At 43.7% G+C, this 26,368-nt stretch overlaps 1 protein-coding gene across 1 annotated transcript in view; it reads left to right on the forward strand.

The window, feature by feature from the left end:
* The first annotated feature begins 207 nt into the window (after positions 1–207).
* Positions 208–26,368, forward strand: part of INPP4B (inositol polyphosphate-4-phosphatase type II B) — a 520,158-nt gene continuing 493,997 nt past the window's right edge. The window contains exon 1 of the mRNA XM_045830759.1: positions 208–500. The gene's annotated coding sequence lies outside the window, so the exon portion shown is untranslated. The remainder of the gene's footprint in view (positions 501–26,368) is intronic.

The raw sequence follows: 26,368 nt of genomic DNA on the forward strand, positions 1-26,368 counted from the left end.
CACTCCATCAGTAGCGGGGAGCGAGCTGCGCCAGTTGCGCGACCGTCACTGCCGCCGCTGCTTGTATTCGGCCGCGGGTGACATTGGGAGGAGACCGCTAGGAACGTGCAGAGGAGGAAGGGGAGCAGGGAGGGTGGGGGTGGGGGGGGAGAAAGTAGCAATTGTGCCAGGGGGCGTGTGAGCAGTCGGAGAGGCAGCCGCGCTGGTGACAACTTCGCCGGGGCGCGCGCGGCGGGTTGGGAGGGGAGCCAGCGGAGAGCGCGGCGAGAGCGGGAGCCCCAGGGAGCGGCGGGAGCCTCGGGAGCCGCGGCCCGCGCCCTGCGCCGCCGCCGCCGCCGCTGCTCCCAGCCGCTGGCTTCGCAGCCTCGGGCGCCTGGCTCCCGTCTATAAATAGCAGGTCACGGCTCTGCTCTGCGCGCACACGCACCCCGCGAACGCCGGAAAGTCGGGCTCAAAGTGTCTGCTGCTGCCGCCGCCGCCCCCCACTCCGCCTCCGGGAGGTAATTACCCGTCTGGGATCCGAGGGCTCGCGGGGGCCTTGCAGGGTGAGGTGGGTGACGATGGGTGATTCGGGAGGCGATGGAGCGGGGCCGCGAGCGCAGGGGCACGTCCTGGCGTGGGGAGCCTTTCTGTTTTGCATCAAGTTTCTCAGCCTTGCAGCCCCCGTAGCCCCTCCAGCCCTGTCGCCTAAGGAAGGGGTGGGGTGGGCTGTGTCTCCCTGGTGGCTGCGGTACCCCGGAGGCTGCTCCCACCCTCTCTCCGAGCTCCCCTCGGCCGGGCCAGCGCGCGTGCTCACCCTTACCCACTCACACTCTCTGGGCCCCGCTAACTCGGAGCTTTGGCCTCACTGACCTTCCAAGGCTGCGCCCACCTGTGTGGTCCCTTTGGAGCACCTGCGGTGGCCTCGGGGCTCGCTCTCAACCCCATCCGGGCCGAAGAACTGCCGCTGCCCTCCCCCTGCTCTCCTGCTTCGCCTGGTCGTGAAGGCGAAGGTGGGGGGTGGGGGTGGGGGTAGGAGTGGGAGTGAAGATCACTGGTGTTGAGCTTTCACTTGCCCCAAGTCCTGGGTTTTCCTAAAGAGCCCCTCTCCGAGAGCACCCCACCCCCACCCCCAGCAACCCGTTCCAGCCAAGGAACCAGGCACGTCTGCTCTTGGCCACCGAGCATCACTTGTCCCACCTGAAACAGGTCTCACTAAAGGGTTAGAAATCGCCGGCCTTGGAGCGAGGCCGCAGGTGGGGAGGCGGCGGGGGGCGGGGGTGTGGAATCAATGTTTGGAGTCTGAAAACTGCCCTGCCAGCCCCGCCAGCCCTCGGGGCGCCTCTGGCAGGAGAGCCCAGGCCCCAGGAGGTCGAGGAGGGGCTGGCTCCTGCGCCGACTTTTAGGCTGGTAGCTGGGACTCAGAGGAGGACGCTCGACTGCACAGACCTGTGCAGTCGTGCCCCTCCCCACGCCTGTGAAATCGCCTCCTCTTGGGTGATTCTTTCTGCCGCCACCCCCAAGCCCCCACCTTCCCGTGGAGAAGGACCAGCAGCTTCTGTGTGGGGACAAGAGGTTTTGGAAGAGTGAGGATCTGCGTATCGATTAGGTTTCTGCTGCTGCTGCAAAAACTTACCGGAAACACCCGGGAGGATTTTCTATTACTCTTGGTTTAATGATGCAGATTCGCTCCTTTGCCTCTGTTTCTCCTTCTGGGGAACAGGTTTCCTCCCTCTGCCTGAGATGTTGTTCGAGGTCATTACGTTTTATGACTCCAGGTGTTGCATTTTGCATATCTCCTTTCTCTCAGTGTGACAGAACTTGTTTAAAAAGGTGTGACTCTATAAAATAAGTAAAAGCCTAGAAGACAGCATAAATGCATCTTCTTCCCCTCAAGATGGGCCCCAGATAGCCCGTTTATAGGTGTCCAATTGCAGTTCAAAGACCTTGCTTGTAACAGGAGTTTCCTTAGTGGGCTCTGGACCAGAACAGGCAGTAATCTGACATGACGCTAAGGCAGGATATAAAGAGCAGGGAATCGCCGGCAGGGCAGCTGCAAGAAGTTGAGTGAAGAGAGAACGGGGCAAGTGGGCGTCGTCCCACTTAGTGGACAGAGAAATGCATTCCCGTGTGTTCCTTTGCCGTCCACTCCAAGAAGGCGTTGGCGTGAGTTCGGAACGCGTGTTCGGTGGCTTTGGGCTAAGTGCGCGGGCGTTAGACGTGCATCCGCTGGGGTCTGTGGTACCACAACACGCGACTGCAACCAGGTGCCTTCTCAGCGTGCTTCTTTAACGTGGGGTTTCGAAGACTGTCCTTGAAAGGTTATGAAATGTGCACGTGAAGACAGCCTCGGTGCGCAGTGCCACCAGGAAGCACCTGCTGATGGAGGTACTGCTCTGATTTTAGCAGAACGTTCTCATTCTCTTTGAGTAGGCGGATCGCTGTGGACATTTGTGGTAAACTCGTCACATTTGTGATGACCACGTAGGATGTGCATATTTATAACTAGACTTTGCCTTTGATCCTTTGACCAAGTATAACAAAACTCAGGTAGATCAAGTTTTGTCTACTTCCCGCAGCAGCTGTTCGAAAGGCACAGGGTCGAAGTTTTAGGCAGAAAATACTTTCAAAATGTTGGGTTTGAACTTCGCTTTGGGGATGCCCATTGACCGAATGACTTCATTTCTCATAGGATTTTTGGCCAAATTTTCCTAACAGGCTCACTCATTAAAGTCTGATTATAAAATGATGATACTATATTTTAATTGTGTGAGATAGAAAATCATTAAGTTTAGGGAAAAGCCAGATATCTGTTCTAAATTGTGCACATTGAAAGTAATTCATTTTTCTTCGGAAACCTGGGAGTTTCTTCTTGTACAAGGACTAGAAACCCCCACGTGGAGAACAGTTAACTTTCTCTACTTTGAGGCAAGACCCAAGAGGGCAATTCTCCCAAAGACAGGGAAAAAATCCCTGCAAACTGATCTTCTATCTCTTAGCAACCAAATGGATGTCAGTTTCCAGGTAAGTACCTGACATCTGAGGATACAAAGTGAAAAAAAATGGCAAAGTCATTATTAGTGAATAAAATGCCTACCGAGTATCTATTGCATTTTCTTATTTCACAGTGCATAATCCCCGGCCAGGACTAATTAATACTGCATACACATGTATCATACTTTCTGTAATTGGTATGGAAAAAATCCTTGTCTTTCATAACCAGGGGGCTATTAATAGATAGAAATGTGCTGTTTTAAATAATCTCAAGTTAAATGTTAGTGTTCAGTTGAAAGCTGTACGTATTTGTCTCTTTTGTGTCCTGTGCCCTAAGTTTTCAACAGCCCTGGACAAGCTGCTCCGTGGGCTCTGTTGTTGCTGCTTTTCAGTGTTGAGTTGGAAACCCTTGATGACAGAGCTTCTTGGGACATACTCACACTCTTGAATACGCATACTTTGATAATCAGGCTTAAGAAAGGAGGTTATTAGACAAATGATTTCAGTTTAAAGATTTATTTTGACATAAATCCAGTGATGCTATGATTGCATTTTGAAGGGCAAGAGGAACTCGGCCTTTGTTTCCCAAAACTTTCAAATGAGGTATGTACCCAGAAAGCACATTAAGATATGTGAGAAAATTTTAAGGAATCTTCGGAGTCTCAGGCAGAATTTTCATTTGAGTCAAGACTTGTTTGTTCATTTACTTTATACATTTTTACTATTGTATAGATTAATGGGAGCACTTTAAAAATTCCTATGGAATTTTATTATTATAGCTATATTGTATATGTGTGGGTTTTGTCCTACAGAAGGCACAGTTGTAATCACTGTCTCGTTTACTGGAACTCTCTTGTTTTAGATGGTTATACCATCAGGCCAATGAAATATCGAGGAGTAACAACTTTAAACGTTTTTTACAATTGACTGTAATTTGACCGAATGTTGAGCTATCATCATAGATGTAGTTCCAACATGGGGTAAAGTGCTGCCTTTCAATACAGCATGGGCTTGTAAATCATGTTTCCCAAACTGAGTTTCTTAAATTGCAGTATTGTAAGGTTTGCCTTCTGACTTGGGCAGCCGTGCCAACCAGGCGTCCTAATTGTGTGGTGGAGGCTTTAAAACAGCAGAACGAAGCGAAGTCGACTTGGCAGTAATCATTTGGTTAAGCTGATTAGAGGGAATCTTGAGAAGTTTTCTAGATCATGTGACTTTGATTTGAGATTCCTTTGGGAATTATCTAAATTAATGAATTCAAGGGGATGGAGGCCACCGTTCCTTTAAAGGAGAAACAAACTCAACAAACCACCTTCCCTCCCTCCCTCCCTTCCTTCTCTCCCTTCTTCCTTCCCATACGTTTGTCTATCATCTGTCTGTCTATTTTTAACTTGCCTCTTCCGATTAACATGAAACACTGCAACAGGCCTAATGTTGAAATTGCTGAACCATGTTCTCTATTTTCCATACTTCCAAGGATGCAAATGTTTGTGGGATGTACAAGCAGCCTTCCTGGAGTACCTACAACAATGAAAAGTATCCAAGACCAAAATAAAAATATAATTATTACCATTTTTATGTATGAGTTGTTTTTAATATATCATTTGTACGTTTTGAGTACTTTAAAAGGAGGACATGAGATTTGTATGTTTCTCAGAAGGGAGTGTGATGGTTAAAAAGTTACACAACAATGATTTAAATGGAATCCTTTTAATACTTTTCACAATGAAAAACTCAGTTGACAGACATGTGAGTCATCTCTTAGTTCTTAAAATATGTTGTTCTACTGTATTAAGTAGACCAAGCTGAATACAATGGCGCAAATAAAATGTACTCCCTAACAGTAGCAAAGTCAATCCCTTCCCTAATCCACTCTTTCGAATGGGTCTCACTTCATTTTCATGGGGATTTATTTTTCTAAAAGCCAAAAGATCAGAGATGAGCTCTAGCGATTAGCACAAACTCAAACACAAAAATTATTCACCCCGGGAAAATAAAGTCAAACTAAAAGCGAGTGGCATTTTAAATTGAAAGTATAACCTGTAGATGGGGGGAGATTTTAGCTGCACCCTGAAGAAAGCTTGGAAAGTGTCATTAGTGATGATGTACTATCCCGTTTAGCATCTTCACATGCCACACTTGCCAGATACCCACATATCCCGCTCAGAGCGTCGGCATGCATCACGTTCCTAATAGAATGTTTTGTATACTTGAGGCCCAGTATTAAAAAAAAAATCACCCTTTAAACATTTTTTACTTCTAATGGATTTCTTATATGCAAGCAATTACAAAAGTAGATATGTTTCTGATCTGTCTTTCTGGATAAACTGCTTTAAAATCAAGGAGTCCTACTTTCAGGAAGACGCCCGATGTGCGTTTGGACGGAGAGACGCCGGGCACTAGGTGGCAGTGTGCCATACTTCGTAGCCGTGGGTCATTGTAATTGCAATGTATTCATCAGTAAAGCTTTTCTTTTAAACCCAATTTATTTACATCATAAGTGAATTAATGAAATTAAAATCAGCAGGCAACTACATCCTTAGCAGTATATTTAGAGGAGCTTGTTTGTTATACTTTAAAGATTTGATTATAATATTTAATATATTCTGCTTTTATGTGGGATCTGTTTATGTGAGGAATTGTTAGGAATTAATTGAATTAAATGTGCCAAAATTTTGATGATGACTGGGTTAAGAAAAAGGGAAAGGGAAAATTAAATGAAGACGATAGAAAAAGAATGTGGCCATTCTAAAATGGACACTGTGTTAACCATTTACGTTTTAATCCTAATCCTGTCATTACATGGGTTTAGTAACTTCTTTCTAGGAGTCGAAGGCTATAATTGTTAATTTTTCTCTATCTCTTGCCCTTGGGACAATGAAAAAAAAGTGCAGCTTGTCTCGCTGACATTTCCGCAGATCCCCTGATGTCCCCTGTCCTAGTGACAGCCTGGCCACCACCGCAGTGACTGAACTGGATCAGCCATGTGGCGCCATCGTGTACCCGTAACTGTGACGGCTGCACTTACCTGCACCATTTTTTCTTGGTTAGTCTGGATGGAGGCATCCCTGGCTGGGGCAGGATGATTGAATTATGGGGCATGGCAGAGTGAATGGATGTATTCCGTCACCTGTGCACCAGAATGGGAGCTCTACCTTGTCTAGCCACGTCATTGGCACCCCCTTCAAGGTCAATATGGTCGGCATCTCAGCCATGTTTACTGAATGTGGCTGCTGTGGGAATGGAGATGAAGTGAAGAGTTAGTCAGGATAAACTGGCCTCATTGAGAAATGCACTTCCTTAAAAAAAGAACTTTTTACTGTGTAAAATTTCAAACATAGTAATAAAAATACAGAATAGCATAGTGAAGTCTTATGTACTTGTCCATCAGCTTGAAAAATTGTCAGATCATGACCATTGTTTGTGCATCTGCAGTCACTTGGCCCTCGCTGGAGTGTTTGGGAGCAAATCCTAGAAATTATACCAAAGGAAATACACTTATGAAGCTGCTATTACAAAAATAGGTATTGCATGAAGGAAAATTTAAAATATGATTACAGTATAAACACTGCACATTTCATTTAAAAAGTCAAAAATTTTGGCATTAGGTAAATTAAGCACTTGAATTTTGGCATTAGGGAAATGAAGCCCTTGAATGGCGGACTTTATATAATTAAGGATTGAATCTCAGTTTATGAAAATAAACTGAAAATCAGTTTATGAATCAGTTTGTGAATTTCAGTTCATATTCTATGTCATATATAGAGTTTTTAATCAATGGAAGTGTGCAGCAAAATTCCCTGAATATATTAGGTAGTTAGTACCTTCTTTTAACCAATGACTGTATTAGGCTTCTTAGATGAAAACAAATACAACTGTCTGCATACCTGACTTCCACAGCTGTCTCATGTACCTTTGACGCCTGCAGGGTACAGGTTGCAGATGTAGCAGGCCTTGGCATACAAGAATTTAGTTTGCATTCCAGAGACTTCCAGCCAAGATGGAGGGATAGGTAGATACATTTTTGCTTCCTTGCACAATCAAAAGAAAGACAACAGCAAATTTAAAAATGAAAAATAACCAGAACTGCCAGAAAATTGAACTTGTACGGAAGTCCAACAACCAAAGAGTTAAAGAAGAAACATTCATCCACACCAGTAGGAGGGGCCGAGACAGGCAGCCGGGCGGAGAGGACTCATGACAAGGCAGTGGTTGGTGGACCAGGCGGTCCCACATTTGTGTGCAGATAAACCAGGAGGAACAACTGGGGAGCAAGACAGACCGCAAAAGAGAGGAGAAAGTGAAAGCTTTGAAAAGTAAAATAAAGGAAAATGTACAGGTAACCAACAGTGATGAGAAGGAAACTGAAACTCAAATCAATGGTTTGGGCCAGAAGGAAGAAATAAACTTTTAACCAGAACACAATGAAGAAACAATAATTCAAAAAAATAAGAAGAGGCTTAGGCACCTCTCGGAAAACTGTGAATGTTCCAATATCTGAATTATAAGGGTGACAGAAGGAGAAGAGGAAGAGCAAGAAATAGAAAACTTATTTGAACAAATAATGAAGGAGAACTTCCCCAATCTGGCAAAGGAAATAGACTTTCAGGAAGTCCAGGAAGCTCAGAGAGTCCCAGAGAAGTTGTACCCAAAGAGGCACACACACCAAGCCACATCATAATTACATTACCCAAGATTAAAGAGAAAGAGAGAATCTTAAAAGCAGCAAAAGAACAGGAGACAGTTCAAAGGAGTTCCCATATGACTATCAGCTGATTTCTCAAAAGAAACCTTGCAGGCAAGAAGGGGCTGGAAAGAAGTGTTCAAAGTCATGAAAGGCAAGGACCTACATCCAAGATTACTCTATCCAGCAAAGCTGTCATTTAGAATGGAAGGGTAGATAAAGTGCTTCCCAGATAAGGTCAAGTTAAAGGAGTTCATCGTCACCAAGCCCTTATTATATGAAATGTTAAAGGGACTTATCTAAAAAAAATAGAAGATCAAAACTATGGACAGTAAAATGACAACAAACTTACACCTATCAACAACCGAACCTAAAAAAGCAAAACCAAAAACAACAATGAACTCAGCAAACAAGTAGAACAGGAACAGACTCACAGACATAGAGATCACATGGAGGGTTATCAGTGGGGAGGGGGCGGTGGGGTGAATGGGAGAAAAATTACAGGGAATAAGAAGCATAACTGGTAGGTAGAAAATAGACAAGGGGAGGTTAAGAATAGTATGGGAAATAGAGAAGCCAATGAGCTTGTATGTATGACCCATGGACATGAACTAAGGTGGGGGAATGATGGTGGGAGCGGGGTAGAGGGAGGAGGGGAAGAAAGGGGGGAAAATGGGACAATTGTAATATAATCAATAAACTATATTAAGAAAAGAATTTAGTTTGCACTGAGTCATGATTTTACCATGTGTCTTAATGGTACATGACATGTAGCAATGTGTAGTTTTGTTGAGGTGTGAACTTAAATCACACCAACCTGGAAACGGGCCTCTCAGGGCCGGAGTCCAGGCAGCGGCCCAGTGGTCGGCCCAGTGGTCACCCCTCCAGGAGATTTGCCACTTCCAGTGACATGGCGCGTCCCTTTCTTGGGCTGATGATCCCTGGTGAGAGTGTCTGAGACCCTGGAGGTCTGGGAAATTGTTTGGTCCTTCCCTTTGAGAACATCAAGAATCTCCTAAAGTAGACCTTTTAGATTTTGTGTCGAGTTGAAATTTTGAATGAGTAGAATTTTTTTTTAGATTTCAAAAAATTGACAGTAACCAATACTACCTTTGCAGTAGTATGTGCTCAAGAAGATGGCTAATTCAATTGTAGAGGAAAATGAGTAATTGTTATCTAAAGGTTTCATGTCATACTACACTTTTATATGCATAAATTATGTAGGGAGCAAAGCACCTGCATCATTTTCTTAATATTAGACACATGGATTTTGAGGGTTTTTTGGAATTTACTGTAATGTTTTCATCCCTGGGCTGTGGTTTGAAGACTGCCTCCTGACTTATTCCCAGCACCCACCCTCTCATTCTCATGTTTTGGGTGGGAGTGAATAATGGTGTGTGCTGGGCACAGTGTAATGAGGAATAATCGAGCCAGTTGCCTTCTAGTTGATTTCTTTCATTATTTCTTTTTTCTACTCATTTTTCCTAATCATAAACGTAATAAATCTTCATTAAAAAAGTTGGCAAGTGGAGAAAAATCTAGCAAAGAAGGATAAAAATCACCCAAAGACGACCTTGTTAGCATTTTATCATGTTTCCTTCTAGGATTTCCTGTGATTCTTTTACAAACATGGAGAGTGTAGTATGTGCAAGTGTGTGTGTGTTTGTGTGTTTGTGAAAATGAAGGCTCTGATTTTGTTTTTGCTCAGAATTCTGTTGTTCAGTTCAGTGTAGATATTGATTGAGCACCTACTATGTGCCAGGTACTGTGCTAAGCTCTGCTCCGGTCTGCAAAAGTGAATACAAAAGGAAATCACTTTCTTCATGCATGTGAACACTGCTCTCACCTTGTTTGTGGCTGTCTGGTAACTGGGTATATGAACCATTTCCATTTGCTCAGCCATCCTTTCAACTTCGAATTTTACATGATTGGCATTTGTTACTGTTATTACATGGTGACAAATATTTTTTGCAGGAATCCACTTTCTGATATTCTTTGTCTATACTTTTCATTTTTTAAGGAGTGATTCCTGAAAGTCATATACTGAATATAGGGCATGAACCTTTTAGAGACTCCTTCGACATGTTACCAATTGGCTTTCCAGAAAGATCGCCCTCATTCTAATTCTCCATAGGAGTACATAAATCACAACTCCACCCTCACCAGAATAGAGGGCTACTATTTTCAAAAAAATGTTTGTTAGCTGGACAAGTGAAGATAATTGTGACAGCATCAAAGAATAATATCATCATCATCATCATCATCATCATCATCATCATCATCATCATCAATAACAACAGCACCTCCTACAGGCCATCTGTCATGCAGGAGCTTTCCACCTATTTGTAACCCTGTCCTGTCATTGGATATTTTATTTTAGAGGTAAACACACTCTCTCTCTTTCTCTTTCCCTGCCCCCCTCCCTCCTGTAGGGTGGGTTCCTGGTCCTGGTGTACTTATTCCATTCCTTCTTCTGTTCTGTCAGTTCCTTCATGAGTATCACACAGGATTGAATGTTGGTGTTTGCTTGATATCTAGTGGGACTGATAGCGGCTTCTTGTTGATTTTCTTCGTGTTTGTGTGTAGGGCTTAAGACTTTCTCACTAATATTTCTTCCAGACTCATTTTAGAATAATTTGGTAAAACCACCCCAAAATATTTTTGTATTTTAATTGAAATTTCATTGAGTGTATAAATAGAATTGAGGAGAATTGGCAGCTTTACAAGTTTCAATCTTATTACCTAGGACCGTGGTCTATCTCTCAGTGCAGTTTTGACTTTGGGAATTTTTCTTGCTATGCATTAAGGGCCTATGTTAGACATCAGCCATTTTTGTCTAAATATTTGCCTTGTTCATGATTCCCTTTCCAAAGGGACCAAGGGACTCTGTGGCGTGAGTCCCCGGGCCCACATTAGCTGTGCTCCTGCGTGTCCCAGGTGTGGCCTGACAGCCGCCCACTGTCCAGGCTGGGAGGTTCGCAGCCGGCCTGAGGGCTTCTGTTTCCCGCCCCTGGGCTCCAACCTTGCTCTAAACGCACATGCATTTTAAATTATTTTCCTTAAGTCAGTCTAAGAGGATACATTTAATATAAATATTTATATATATATATTTATATATATATAAAACAGTTCAACTTCTTCAACAGCTCAGTAATGAGATGTCATAAAATTGTCCAAAAATATGTATTACTTTGTACAGCAACAAAATACAGTGCAGCGAACAGCTCCGTTTGATATTTGGTTTCCAGTTGTCAAATCTGATGAAATTACGTGTTATCATCAACTTGGGCCCATTACAATAATGAATGGAGTGGCAGGGTTGGGAAACTAGCCTGAAGCTATACCTCATTTATTTGGGTCTGTATTCTAGTTATAGAGATTTTAAAAGTGAAAATCCGGGAATATTTTCATACACAAAACTTGTTCGCATCTTTTGTAAGTGCTACCCAATGACATACTCAAACTCTCTTCCATTGACCCTGGTATACAAACCAGTTTGCTTATTGGAATCATGCAGAAGACACAGCTCTGCTTTCACGCCCAGGAGTCCCCCAGTTTCCGTGAAGCCGAGACTTGCTCATTTCAGGCTGCTGGCGCCCGCCTCTGCTGGCGCCCTGGCTCAGGGAGCTGTAAGCAGACGAGGGGGAGAGGCATTGTGCTCAGGACTCTTCAGGCCCGCTCATCCGTACCTCCAAGTCCAGTTACAGTATTTTCAAGGGCAACTGTTCTGTGTAGTACATGGAAGTTTTATGTCAGCTACGGGCACTGGTGTGAGGTAGGAGCCACACTCGTCTCCCAGTCCAAGAGAGGAAGAGCTTCCCTGTGGATGGGTCAAATGTCACGTTCTACTAACAGCCCCTCCCTCCCTCCATCCCTCCACCCCTCCCTTCCTTCCACTACCCTTTATCCCGTCTATACCATCTTCCACCTCCCCTGCCCCCTGCAATCACGTTCCCTTTTATAGGCTAGATAATTGAGCTCAACAGCACATGAAAACAAGCGGAAAGCTTATAATTTGAAGATTTTCTAATTTTCATGTGTAGGTTTCTATATTTCTTTTTAGTTGAGGGCTTGAAACGGCAATGCTCTGGCAGTAAGGAAAGTCTTCTCAAAGCCTCAAGAGTGTTTTTCTTCCACTTGTTTGGATTTCTCCGTCCAAAATCCCTTGGTGGTACGAGGCTGGGAGAGGGTGTGTGAGAGGGAAAAGACAGACCCGTGTAGGCCGTGCACATTGAGGAAACGGCGGTGGGTTCCAAACCACGCACCGTTCACCTTGGGATCCTGACACATACGGACTTAGAGCACTACATTGTTTTCTGAGTCCGCTAGGCATCATCTAATAGTTTAAAATATTGTGGTTTTGTAGAGTTAGTACTTAAAAATATTATGCCTTTATTTTTGGTTAAAAAAGAAATAATTTTAGCCTAGATTGAACCACTTACATAATCTTAACTGAAACAGATTCAAAAAGTATCCAGTGCTATGCATTGAAACTTGTTTTTAAATATCAACTGACACTGTATATTGATGTAAAACAATGTTAATTTACTCCAGTTTTCAGCCGTACTGCCTGGTACGCCTGTGTAAGAAGCCAGTTTTTGTGTATTGTTACAGTTTCAGTTTATTTATACTTGATATTTTACAAAACTCAAATACGACTATGCCGTATTTATGGATCAAATAAACGGCCTCTGAATTAAACACAGACCTAGTCCTGAAAGGCCTCTTCGGAGATTTCTAGTTCATTTTCAGGCTCCACATCAGGATGGCCGACCTCCTGGTTTGCTCAGGGCTGAGGAGTGCGGTGCTAACGCCAGGGGAAACTCGCACGATTGAGGTGGTTGGCCGCCTGGTCTCCAAAAGCACGTTGAAAAGTACAGGGAAAACGATAGGTAAAAGTTTTCAAATAATCTATTGGACTCAGTAGAAAGAAGAGACAGTTTTGGGCTATGAAAGTGTAACTTGGACATTCTACAAATAACAACTGCTTCAGAGATGTGACAGCATTTGGACGCTGGTTGTCCTTTGCTGGCAGAAACCGGATATTTTTTATTTATGTGTCTTTTTATTTATTCATTATTTATCCCCTGCCTACTTCTAAAAGGGATTTGAGATGGCTTACAGTAAGACCACAGCTAAGGGCGCCGAGTCTTTGCAGCAGTGCAGTGATAATATAGGGATGCATTCAGGAGCTTGACTCAAGGTAGCATGTCTTAGAAGTTACATTTGATTATATGGATACTACTCAGTGCAAGATTTGAGGTGCTGTAGGTAGAAAAATATATTGGGACATTTCAAGTCACTACCCAAATCCCACGATCTTGGATACAAATGTAGCTGTTACAAACTAATATTTGATGTTGCCAGGTCCCCGCCGCCTCCCGACAGTCTGGGTGGCTGTGGGGACGGGCCCGTGTAGAAGTCCCCCTGGCCCGTGCGGCGGGGGCGGCAGCTCTCTTTCACAGGCAGGCTTTTGACTCTGGGTTCACCCTGTCGGGCATTAGGAGACACAACTGTGTTGCATTGAAAAGACTTGCATTTATTTAAAAAAAAAAAACCAACTGTTACAAACTTTGGTTTTTCCAAATCTAGACTATTGTGGTCTTGGGAAAGTCATTATAATCTACCTGAGCCCATTTTCACAGCTATTAAGTAGAGATAATAACTACCTGATAGATTTGTAGTGAGAATTACATGGGATTGTATGTAAAAATGAGTTATAAACTATACTATAAAAGCAGAGTATTATAAATATTGACAATCACTAATACAATGATTATTCTGTTTGTTCCTATCATTGCAGTTTTGAATATAACCAAGAAAACTATATAGATTCTTCGCAGATGGAGTAGGTGACTGAATATATTTAATAGAGAGATACATGTATTCAAGTTTGTTAAAAGTTTGAATTGCAAATGCATTCCATGGATTCCCCAAGTATCATAAGTGAGATTGCTACATTTTGTATAGCATCCACCCGGAGTTTCTAGAATAGATGCCAAGTCCATAGCATGTTTTAAAGATTGAGTTGAAACTGCTCTCGAGCAGGGAAACATATTAGAATGTTGAGTTTACCTGTCCCTAGACAGGTATGTCTATTCTGCAGGTGACAGTCTCGACCCCTCCCACCCGGCCCACTTCACTTCCGTGTGTCACTCACCTGGCCCTTGCAGGGTTCGGAGCACATATCTTCTAAACTGGAAAAGCTAAACGCATCGCCTGTGGTTCAAACTATCCTCCAGGAAAAGATGAGCAATACACATGTCAACGTGATGTTTCTTGGCTGTGGTTTTGTGTGAATGTACTCCATGGGTTCCTAAGGCCTAAAACACGAGTAAAACAGAATGATAGATTTGACACTCTTCTGTGAAATTTAAGAACCTCCGACAGATTCTCGTCCAAATACATCGTTATTTCTTACTGCCAAGTGGAGGAGGGCCGAGGAGTTATCTGTGGGGAAAGCCAGGAATTGTTCAAGTCCCCTCTGATGAATTTTAGCCCCTTCTCCTTATTGGTGAGCTGGTTCATTAACGCCCACTTTGCAAAGAGGTTATGAGGACTGAGTGTAATAAGGGATGTCAGACTAGAGCTAGTGTTCAATGAGTAGCAAGTCTTCAAGCTATTTTATCACTGTGATTAATACCCTTTATTATTATATGAGTGAATGAGGAATTGAGATATTACTTATGAGACATACTGTTTTCTAACTTTTTGACAGTAGAATTTTAAATTGAATCCCATTTTGTAAAGCAGACATAAAAAACAATATTTTATGAGTCTAGATGCATTTTGCAAATTCACGTTTAAAGAGCATACTTATTGACAAGGTCAGTCAGTGGAAACGAGGAGGTCCCTGTGCTGAGCACAGACACAGGGCGGGCCAGAAGCAGACCCGCAGTTGTGAGCAGAGATGCAGAGCTGACTCTTATTAAGGGGTTGCTTATTAATCATTGCATTGTTTTCCACTCGAGCAACTGTACACCTCCTTTCGCCCCACCCCGCAGCGTCTGGGCTTATAGATAATAGTTGGACAATTCTAGCAGCCCCATGATACAGTTTATTTTTAATTGGTTTTATTTGGTGTCTTAATTTTTAATTTAGTGTCTTCATTTGGTATTGGCTTATTTGATAGTTTTGGGGGGGTTATTTGGTTTTCTGATTTTTTCCTCTTAGGCTGCAAATTTCTCAAGGAAGGGGGTCATCTCCAGTTTATCTTTTTGACCCATTGTCATGGTAAGCCTCAAAAATATTTTCCTATTTTACCTGAGAAAAAAGTCAGTATGTTTTTAAAGGTCAGTTGGTATGGAAAGGAGTTAGAGCTTGGAAAGGACAGAATATGATGTTAAGAAAGAAACTGAACTGAAAATGGTGCTTTCTTGATGAAGGTCCAGAAGGACTTGAATCTGTTAGTGAAGCTCTTGATAAAACGGGAGGATCTGGTCTTTTAAAAGCGTGTGCACGCATGCATGTGTGCGTGTGTGTGTTGCACACACACATGCCTGCTCCTTTGTGCACGTGGTCCAGGAGGGCTGGTGAGGGGCAGGGTGAAGGAAAGGGGCAGGGGTGGGCAAGGATGAGGGTCTGCCGCAGGTCTAGCATCTGCTGAGCACCTTGCCTTGAATGTGGGTCACCCTTCCTGAGGATTTGTGCTGCATCAGAGCCTGTTGAAAATGGCCACCGAAATGTTTATCACACTTTGGCAGGTGGACTATGGGAAACAATGACAAGCTATTTGTAGAGCTGTGGGGTCAACTTCTGTCCTCTACAGGCTGAGTGATTCGCAGAGTTCTTTATCACCCCTGTCGTAGCCATGAGAACCAGCCATCAAAGGTAAATGGGGGAAAATATATCCTCATGGGAACTCACCTGATCTATTCTGATAAAAAATAACAATAGCTGGCATTGATTGAACACCCAGATTTTTTACTCATATTAACATTTTTAACTCCTCCCAATCGTATGAGGGAGGCGCTGATGTTACCCCATCTCACAGGTGAGAAAACTGAGGCACACAGAGGAAGTGTCCCATGCTCCAGTTCTGTATTCAGGAAACGGTAGAGCTGAGATTCTGAGCAAAGTCCTTCCTTCACAGCCGCCACGCGGGACGCGGCTGTCACAGTCGGACTCAGGGAATCACAGCAGTGGGAGTGAGAAGTAGCCATTCCTGCCTGCCAGGCCCATTTGGGGGTTCTTAGCTGGAGCTCTGGCAGACGGGAAAGGAAAATGATTGTGGCTCACGGGGCAGCCTGCAGCCATGGTAACCAGGGGCCGGGCATGCTGTCCCCTGTTGTGGTCGCGAAGGGTGAAGGTGATTATTCCCATCCAGGAGGCAGGCTGGCTGAAAACCCCGTAGGTGTCTGCAGGATCCTTCTCTTCGCATTTGGTTCTGTTTTAAGTTGGGAAAACTGGGTATTTAGCTCTGGTCGGATCGATCTGTTGGAAAAAATATATATCCTGAGCCAATATTCTGTATCTGCATAAAATATCTAGAGACCTTATGATGATTATGAGCATAGAACGGCTCAGCAATCCTTTGATTATGCACTTTGAACATTCTAGCCCGATCCTTTTGTGGCCTAAAAAAACCCCATAAGTGGCAGGACGCATCTGCCGTGTTTTTCAGGAGAGCCGTGGCATCCGATATGCTTCATTTACACGGTTATTGTACGTGCATTGGGCATGTGTACAATTTGTACAAATTTTACCTGCCACTAAATTTTTCTACTCAGGACATTCCACAGAAGTAGAAATACATGTTTGCCTCTGTAAAATCCACGGGTTAAAGCCATCTGTAGAGGTTGGAAGCTAAATGTAGAAAAAAACCATTGTACAGGCTTGATTGTTTTTCCCTCCTGCTGTCTTAGGAGATAAATCTCGAGCACAAAATATATTTTGTTTTAAGGAAAGATTTGTTTACACCGTATGGTACCAACGATGCCAAGGTTTATTTGTGCCACCACTACAGACCCTGTGGGACTTTACCCACACCCTTGAGAACAGTGTATATTTGAAGAAATTGAGCCCATCTTGGGTGACAGCTCTTCGTTAAGATAAGCACACATTCAATCTCATTTTTTGAAGAATCCTCTGTCTCCTAATGGAAACTAGTGTTGCGAGCTAGCATTGTGTGACCATTGCAGATTTGTTTGCTGGTCTCTATGGGAGTTTCATTCGCAGATCACCCAGCATAAGCCTTCGTCTTGGGAAGCGGGAAAAAATGCTTTCTGAAAAATGCCGGAGGAATTGGTGTTTTCAGTCTAATCATAATTCATTGAAAGCACGAGGGGATCTGTATGAACCATGTTCTTTAAATTAATGGGTAGTGAGGAGTCTTTCTTCACTCTGGTGAATCCTTGTAGAAGACATTTGCAGAGAAATTACGGAGCCGCTTCCCCGTGGGGAGATTAATGTTTTAATATGCAAAAGCAGGCAACTCACAATTCCTTTGCTCAGTGGCACTCTGAGCTGCACAGTCATACTGCTTTATTTTCCTTTAGAGCTTGTCTTCCTAAAAACTTCGTGGAGTCAGATAGAGCCACTCATGCAAAGCCCTGTCCTTGGTCTGCACCTGAGGACTCTGCTACATGGAACCACCAAGCAGTTTCTGATCTAGATCTGGTGGAGTCAATGTCTTTGTGAAGGCAGTGAGATTTCCCAGCTCACCCATGTGCAGTTACTACTTGTACCAGCGCTATAAAATGGTGTTAGGGAGGGATGTATCCTTAGGCTCTCTTACCTCTTAGTTTCCAAAGAAGGTAGAAGCTGATGAAAGCATTATGCTTAATAGCCAATTAGCTACCAGTCTACTACACTCATGCGCCTTGCCCCCATCCCGGCTCCCTTCCTGCGTGGGCTCCTGAAATCTCAGGGATCTGTATATGGCTGTAGTTCCTTATTTCCCATATCTTCACTTTTCCTCTGCCTCCTTCAATAAACAATGAACACATTCAAGATTTTCACATGTTAAAAAGAAGAAAACACCCTCTCTACTGCATGTTCTACTCTAGCTACCTCCATTTTGCTTCCATGGGAGAGCCGAGCATTTTGGAGGAGACTTTCGGCCTTCCCTCTGTGAGTACTTTCCCATGTCATTGTGTTCTGGACTCTACCCCACAGCTCCAGTGAACCTCCTTGCATCAGTTTTGTCACTAAGATGTGTCTTTGTGGTGCATTTCCCAGGTAGCTCCGTCTTTTTCTTACTTGACCACCTGGTAGTATCAGCTCATGTTAATTATTCTGCTAAAAATTCTTTATTCTTCTTGATACTGAAATCTCCTTTTCTTAAATTTAGTTCTTGAATATAAAACATCTTGGATAAAAACGTAGTATATAGTCGGCATTATAGTAAAAAAATCATGGAACATGCTTGTGCCCCATCTCCTGACCCTATTCCTCTCTTTGATTAGAATTACACTCAATTACAGATCAATCGGGGTAGATTTGACCTCTTATGACGTTGATTATAATCTTTGTATCCATGAACAATGTGTCTCTCTCTTATTCAGTGTCTTTCAATACAATTTAAACATTTGCTCTATAAAGGGCTTCTACATCCTATGCTAATTTTACTTGGCACCTCAGTTTTTATCGTAGTTATTAAAAAATGGTATCTCTTTTAACACTACATTTTCTTCCTATTTGTTAATGGTGTATAGAAATATTGATTTCAGTGTATTGATCTTATAATCAGCCACTTTACTGTATTTTCTTAGTCTATTTTTTTCGTAGCTTCCCTGTTTTATAAGTATGTTTATTGTAATCGAGAGTTTATTGCTGTTAAACGCTCTTGCTTTCTGTTTATCTGAAGCTGCCTTTGTTGTGGACTTGCTGCTGAATAACAGTGTTATGCAATTCCAAGGCGACAGTTTTTCTCTCAGCGCTCGAAGACATTGTTCCACGGTGTTCTGGCCTCTCCTGTTACTATTGAGAATTGTGCTGTCAGTTTAATAGCTGTTTCTTTGTAGTGGTCTATCTTTTCTTTCTGGTTAGGTAGGATAAAGGAAGAGTACAAAAACTCTGCAATAACAGGGGCGGAACTGGAAGAGGGACAGGTTACCAGGAACTGGAAGAAGTGATGGCTGTGTAGAGCACTGACCTTCTGTGACCTTCTGACAAGAGGCCCAGCCAGCCCTGGAGATGGAGAGGGCTGGAGCCAAGGTTAGGAACACTTAGACTCTCTCCCCTCCTCTCTCTTTCTCTCCTGCCTGTGCTCCGCATGGACCACACTCAGTCAGAAGCCAGGGGTCATGGTGTGATCGATATGATGACAGTCCAGGCCAGATAAAAATAGAGGGATGAGAGCTTGGTGGAAAAGGGGGGGAAAGGGTTTAGCATAATATATTTAGCCAATCGTATTTAGTTTTCTTTTTTCTGGCCATTTGCTTTGGGCAAATTTGTTTTGGTCGTTTTGGATCATTCTTGGTCTTTCCTCAAATTTAAATCCCATCTTTTATTTCATGCTTTGCTCTTTATATTGTATCTGTTAGGTCTGCTATCTTAGGTCTTAAGGTTCTATAGTTCCTGTTGACTCTTGCCACGATGGCCTGTTTTCTTGAGTTCACGTTCATTGGTTCATGTGAGCACATTTTGGGCTAAAATTAATCTGTGCGTCAAAGGGAATTTGCATTTATTCCTGCAAGACACCATGCCCCTCCACAACCTTCTCTGTATAAGCAGTGTCATTTAAACCTCAGACTCTTGTGAAAGAATAACTTTTGTTGTTTTCCAGCTCACAGATAGGTTTCCTCACCTGTCCCCGTTGTTGATGTGTGGAAGCTTTCCAGCTCCGCCTCTGACAAACAGGGCTACCCTTGCATGGTCCCGTGTCATCCTCCTCTGGGGACCTGGGTGCAAGACTTCATTTTAACCCCTATTCTCTCACAGGGGACCTCGGCTTCCCCAAGGTCTGGTTCTCTGCAATTAACATCTGTCCTATGCTGTCTTGATTTATTGTTCATTTCCATTTGTCATGGAGGGATTTCACTTAATTTCTTGTCTCAGCATTGTATGTGTTAGTGCAACGCATCTGAAATCTAGGACTGTGGTGTGAAGGCAGATCACGAATTCTCCTGTTTTTCACTTCGTGTCTTGCCTTGTCATCCTCCTCACTGTCATTTCCCAGCCTTTCCTTTAAGTTCAAGCTCTATAGAGTTGTGTCCAATTCCCTCTTCTTGTGAATCCTCTTAGATGTAGAAATCAATTATTACTTTAATTCACCAGCTGTTGTAATCTCCATATAGGCAGGGATTTTATTACTTTTCACCAGTAGTGCTCAGCATAATATCTAGTACACGGAAAGTGTCCAGTTCATATTTGTTGAGTGAAGGAGTGAGTGGAAGAACTGTTACTGTGTCTTGATAGAGGCTGGTGGGTTGGTGGTACTCTAGGTGGGTGAGGTTGGAACAATAGTGGTACCATAATGGACAAATACTTCCAATTTAATTCCTAGAAGTTGCTACTTCTCTTCAGGAAATATGTCTATGTCTTTGGATTTGTCTCTACTTTATGCTGTAGGCAATGTTAAGCATTTTTTACCCCTCCCTTAGAAATATGTACGTCTATAATGTATGTGAATGTACGTTACTACTGCATCTCTCCTAGCGAATAGTAACAAATTATTATTGGCATTTTTTCCGGTTAATATGAGGACCTTCTCATTTGCGTGTGACTTTATTAAATTTGACGGTTGGGCTTGAAGACTTCGCTTCGAGTAGAGCAGATAAAATGAAATTAACTTCTGCTGATATTTGGGGCATGCATCGCCTGAATATAAGGGAAAAGCACTTTAAGTGCAGAGGGGTAGAGGGCTAGGGTGAAATCCGTCTTCATTAATACTGCACAGCTCTTATGCTAACAGCATGGGGCTGGCTCATGTCTAGAAGATTCTTTCCTCAAAGAACAGTATGGAAAACAAGCTCCTGCTGTGTAGGGGCAAACCAGAGACAGACCCTGAAAATAAAGAGCTTCTCGCTTTTCCAAACAAGAGGTGACTCACCTTGAAAGCAGGGGGCAGCTTACTTAGAGGTAGTGAGGCAAGGCCTGATCTGTGCTCCTGAGTGGCCTTGAAAACAGCTGCGGGGGAAATGACTTCCGGAGTAATAGGTACTACAGAGAGTCACCAGTGGGCCTGTGGACAGAGACACTGCTGCAAATTTCAGTAGCTACAAAGGAAAAGCTATTTCAACCACAGTGACAAGCTTCCAAGAACTTGAAAAGATGAAATGGTCATTGTACTTTATCTTGGCTATTTTAGGGAGCTTGCTGGGTGATTCATTTTTCCTGTATGTCAGTAACTGGAGAGGGGAGCTTGTGAAGACCATAGTGGTGTGAGACCTCGTCCGAGGGAATAGCAGCACAAGCTTAGCTGTCTGTGTGTGTCCACGGAGAAACAATAGTTGAAAAGAGAGCGTTACAGGGGAGGGCGCTGCAGCTGAAATGTCAGCGGCAGAGCCTGTGTGGGGGCAGAGACACTGTGACGAGCGTAGAGGAAGTTTTCTGTTTGGTCTGTGTGTGTCGGAGTTTAAGAACACGATTTGGCACGGGAGAGTGAACAAGGGGACGGGCCATGCCCACTGGGACTGGGGGTTTGGGGACAGCTGGCAAAATGCTCCAGGAGCAAACCTAAAGCTCAGCAGCTTCTCGGGAACGTGCAGGAACTGCTGCTACTAGTTCTTTTGTGGCATTGTCCCGAAATGTGAGAATGTTTAGGAGGGAGGCCTTGTTTGATGAAATTTGAGGGCATCTCAGCCTCATTCCTCCGTGCGGCCAAATACATTTATGAACTTAATTAAATAAATTAACGGAAACTTAGGGAAGGGATTTGTCATCCTTCAATTTGGCTTTCAGACCTGGAAACAGAAAGATGTGATAGTTGTTTCTCAGGTATATGTGTATTTCACAGAGGAACTTATATTACCTGTCTCTCAAACTACTGCATTGAATGGACATTTGAGCCCGGCGATGGAAGTGGACAAAATAATCACATTAAATAGAAGTTACGTTTCTGGAACAGAGTATGTAAACAATGAAACATATGAAAAAGGGGCTTTATTTTCTACATCTGCAAAAATAAAATGCTGGATGAAGGGTCACTGAGATTCCTTCTAGCTGGAGCGCTACACGGCTCTGAGAATCTACACTTCGCACTCCCCCCTGTTCCTTCTTTGTTGTGCTCCACGCTACGGCTCACAGCCAAACGAGGCTACTTCAGTTTCCCCAAATGCACGGTCCCTGCTTCTTCCATCTTTTCTCTTTCCAGAGTATGCTTCTTCTTCCATGTTGTCTCTCAAAATCCTGCCCGGGCTTTAAGGTCCAGGCCAGGACTGATGCCACTCTCCTGCAAAGCTCTCCCCCAGCTCCCTGGCTGACCGCGACCCCCTCCCCCGCCGGCGAGGTGCGCCGACACACCTGTGGTTCTGGTGCGGCACTTGCCACACGCTTCTTTGTGTTATGCTTGTTCGTGTACCTGCCCACCGGCAACATCTCCACTAGATGATAAACTGCTCAGGATCAGGGCTTTACTGTCGTGCTCCCAGTAATATACAGCACATAAAATAGGCGCTTTCTATTTGTATACTGAACTGCAAGTTAGGTAAAGAAAACAATTTGCTGGTAGATTAAAGCAGCCAGATAAAATGATAGTAAAAAACTTAAATTCATGTAATAAATTTAGTGGAACTACTATCCAACTGCGTGATCTAGAGTCTGAAACAAGTGAACGGGAACGTTCGTGGACATCTCCCTTTGCAGGCGACGGGAGGTGAGATCATGGCCACTCACATTCAAGTCCTCCTAGTGACTGCATCCCCTTGGAAAAGTACTAAGTCTTCTGGAAGTCAGAAGAAAGAAAATGACCTATTATATTTACAAAATGCAAGCGACTGGCCCTTTAAAATACGTCAAAAAGAGCATGGTTACCAGAAAAGTCTGAGGTATGCTTTATTCAGCTCATCAAAGAGATCAGCATACAAGGTTGTAGTTATTTCCCCAAACTGCCAGCCTTGTTGCCCCTGCAGTGTGTTTCCCAGCTTTAACTTCTCTGGTGCTGAGATGGAAATGACTTCTTAAAAAGTCCTCAGCACCTTGTCAAGAAATGTATTCCCAACCCCAAAGACAAAGGTTTCCATTTTGAACATTTTGTGTCAATAATTTATATCATTAGAATTAAGGTCCTTGGCTGGTGTGGCTCAGTGGATTGAGTGCCGACCTGCAGACCAAAAAGCTGCTGGTTCAGTTTCTGGCCAGGACATGTGCCTGGGTTGCGGGCCAGGTCCCCGGGTGGGGAGTGCACGAGATCCAACCAATTGAAGTTTCTCTCTGACTTCGCTGTTTCTTTCCCACTTTTTCTCCCCTCCTTTCCCCTCTCTCTAGAAATAAATAAATAAAATCTCTAAAACAAGAATTAAGGTGTAATTTTTTTAGTTCTGAACGTGTTTTAGAGGAAAGTGTCCTCTTTGCTTTATAGCCCTTCATTTGTATGAAGCGGACTAATATCGAGGTGATCACGCCGTGTTTTGGAGAGGGAGGGGTCACGCTGCCGTGTGTGAGGGAGGGGCCCGGCTGGGGAGGGTGAAGTAGTGCACGGTGGTTGTGACAGCTCACAGCGAAGAAACTCACTCTCCTGATACTGCGGAGAGGAAGCTTGGGACTGCGCCTTCTGAGGGGGTGGTTCACACCGGAAACGCCACAGCTGTTGGCGTTGGAGTTACGGTGTGTTTCATGTTAAATTTCAAAGGGATCACTCATTTAATTGAGTGGCTTCCAGACAGCACCTGGCACCTGGCGACTCCTCGCCTGGACTAGGGTGTTCTAAAGGCGGGGGGATTGTTTAGAGGGAGGAGAGGGTGGTTTAGGAACAGAGCCCAGAGGACCGGCTGCTCCTACGTGGTGCAGCCTTGCTTTCTCCGTGGAGATTCCAGGTCAGAGAACAACAACTTTTATACCAACACGCCGTCCCTTCGACTGGGGCAGCCAACAGCCAGCCCACTGAGTCTTTTGTGGATTAGTGTTGAAAGTGAAGGTCATTTGAAAGAGAACATATTTAGCGATTTCTGTGATCTGTAAACAACAATAAAGTATTTTAATGAAAATACATCGTGATCACTTAAGATTACTGAGATTGATAGAAATTCAGCCTATGTCTTTTAAAAGCCCACATATTAAAATCCTGTCATTCTATTTACTTTAATGAATTGTTGTGGGAATGAATAGATGTCTTGTAGTATTTTACATCTTACTTATTTTTTAATTCATGTTAAAAGAAACCCAACCGTTTCAGAAGAGGTATAAAAACTGTGAAAGAGACACAGAAACAGGGGAGAAGGGCATCACTATATTGTGCCACCGAAGAAGGTTTCCTCTGTCGCATGGACTGTTTGGGAAAGATATTTTGAGAAGCCATGAGAGATCAGGACTTTTGAGTGCAGGGACGCTGCACACTTTGCAGTGAAAATGTGGCTGCCATCAGTTCTGTCCCGCGGACACCTCTGGCACTGGGCCTCCGGAGCTGTTGCAAGATTGCACTCCCTGCCCCTTGTGTCTCGCTGGCCCGTGACTAATTGTGATCAGCGACATTCCTGTTGCTGTGCTCACTGGTATCTTTCATACGGCGGCTGCTCCATCAGACCAAATCGTGTGTCGGGAGAGGTGGAGCCGGTCTCCAAGCCAACCGAGGTGAACATAATAAACATGCAGTGAGCTTTAGTTTTTATTGTTTTCTGTTATTCCAGTGGTAAGGAGTCTCGAGTTCTCCTGGCCACGCTTGCCAGCCAGTGGAGGAATCACTTTTACAATATCTCTGAGAAGCTGCTACCCTGCTTTGAGTCGAAGTCTTCAGTGACAGGGACCCATCTACCTTCTGGGACAGGCAGAGATTCCTCCGTAGATGGGGACAGAGTCTGTCACCTCATGGTGTTCACCTGGGGGTTCTAATCCTGGCCTTGGTGGTCACCCAGAGCAGAAGCTCATCTTCCTTCCGGAGAACAGCGCCGCTTCCTTTAGCCAGGGCTCAGGTGGTGAGACTTCCAGGTGTCTTCACTTCTTCATGGGTCAGGGGCCCACGCACACTGTGTGTGTAGACCTGCAGACAGGACCGCTGGCCCATGACACCGCGCTCTGCGACAGTCGGGCTGGCACGCAGTGAGCACTCGCCACCTGCCGGACTCTGTCCTCTCCAGAATCCTGTGAGGCAATTTTTACTGTCTCCATTTCGTATTTGAGAAACTAAGAAAAGGAAAAATGTATCCCTCTACCTGTTTGTTAATGAGATTGTTGAATGCATAGGAAAATATTTGTATATGTAGTTATAACTGGAAACTCACAGAATAAACTAAAATAAAACCATGTTAAATAAGGTGATAGAGTTGATGGTAATTTGAAAAAGGAAATTAATAATAATAATAATATATTAATATTAATCAGGTAAGCCAATAGTATAATGCAGTAAATGTGTGTTTTTATCAGGCTTGTTCGTAAGTTCTTGGATTATACTAAGCAACAAAGAAAGAACATTACTCTCCAAAGAATGTATAGCCACATTGTGGTATCATTTTAATTAAGGCAGCGTGAGCTTTTAATATAATGTGTGAAAATAGAAAATTGACTGAAATGTAAATCTGTTTCATGAGAAAGTATTTTCTAAATCAAATAAATAAATGTACTCAAGAGGATTTAGGGTCAAGAGAATGTAATAAATACTGTATCTTCATCGAAGCTTTTTTTTTATAATGCCGCTACTAAAAAGTGAAAACTAAAAATAAAAAAGCAATTGACCAAGTTCTCAAGAGGCTTTATAATTCCTAAGAGAAATAACCAACCGGACAGGAGCGAGCCTGCATCTTGTGAAAATAATTCACACAGTTTGCTAATAAAATGCAGGAGACAGATTAAATTCTTAACTGAGTATAGCCAATATTAAGTTATAATAGAAACCATGAGATAGAGTCCTCTTAAAATTTAGCAAACACACAAGGCCAGCTTCATAAAACAAAAGGCTGGAATGAGAATAAAGGGACTCTGAGCTGGCTAAATGAATGCTTTCTTTAAGCTTCGGAGTCAACCCCTCTGCAGTAACAGATTAAAAGCAAATCCCCCAGCAAGAGCAACCCAACCAACTACGCATGCGGAAAAGGGGCCGCAGAAAAGGGGCCACAGGAAAGGTGTTGTAGTGCATCTTGACATTCATTTGCCTCGAGCATCTCCCTGCCAGTGCTGTCCCGGCAGGAAGGGCGCTTGTCAACTGAACTAGGAAAGGTTCTTCTTCTGCATTCCATATCTTTTTAGTTCTCGAATCTTAGAATCTGTTAACGTCAAGGGGCCTTCAAATGAGGTAGGATTTGTTCTAACTTAATCTCACTGAAGCTGTTCAGATTTTGGAATTTGAGTCAATAGCCCAACCTGGATGCACATACTGTTGTATGTCGGGGTGTCAGAAGCGGACGGAGCCTGAGACAGGCCTTCGGGGGCCGTCGGCTATGGAGGGGATGCCCTGCAGGAAGAGGCTGTAGGGGAAGAGGTGATGCAGGCTGGGGAAGGGAGAGGGACTCAGCCAGGATGTGGTTTCAGGTAGATTCTAGTCTTGGCTGGGGGTACGTTCACTGTGGGGGTGGAAGGAGGGACTGTGGAGGCATAAACCGCACTGTAAACGACAGAACACCTTGTTACCCAAGGGTGCTAGTCAGTTATTTTCTGCGGGCTGTGTGTGTATTGTATGTG

Source organism: Phyllostomus hastatus, unplaced genomic scaffold (genome assembly GCF_019186645.2).
Source record: "Phyllostomus hastatus isolate PE091 unplaced genomic scaffold, TTU_PhHast_1.1 phas_contig_159, whole genome shotgun sequence".
NCBI lineage: Eukaryota > Metazoa > Chordata > Mammalia > Chiroptera > Phyllostomidae > Phyllostomus > Phyllostomus hastatus.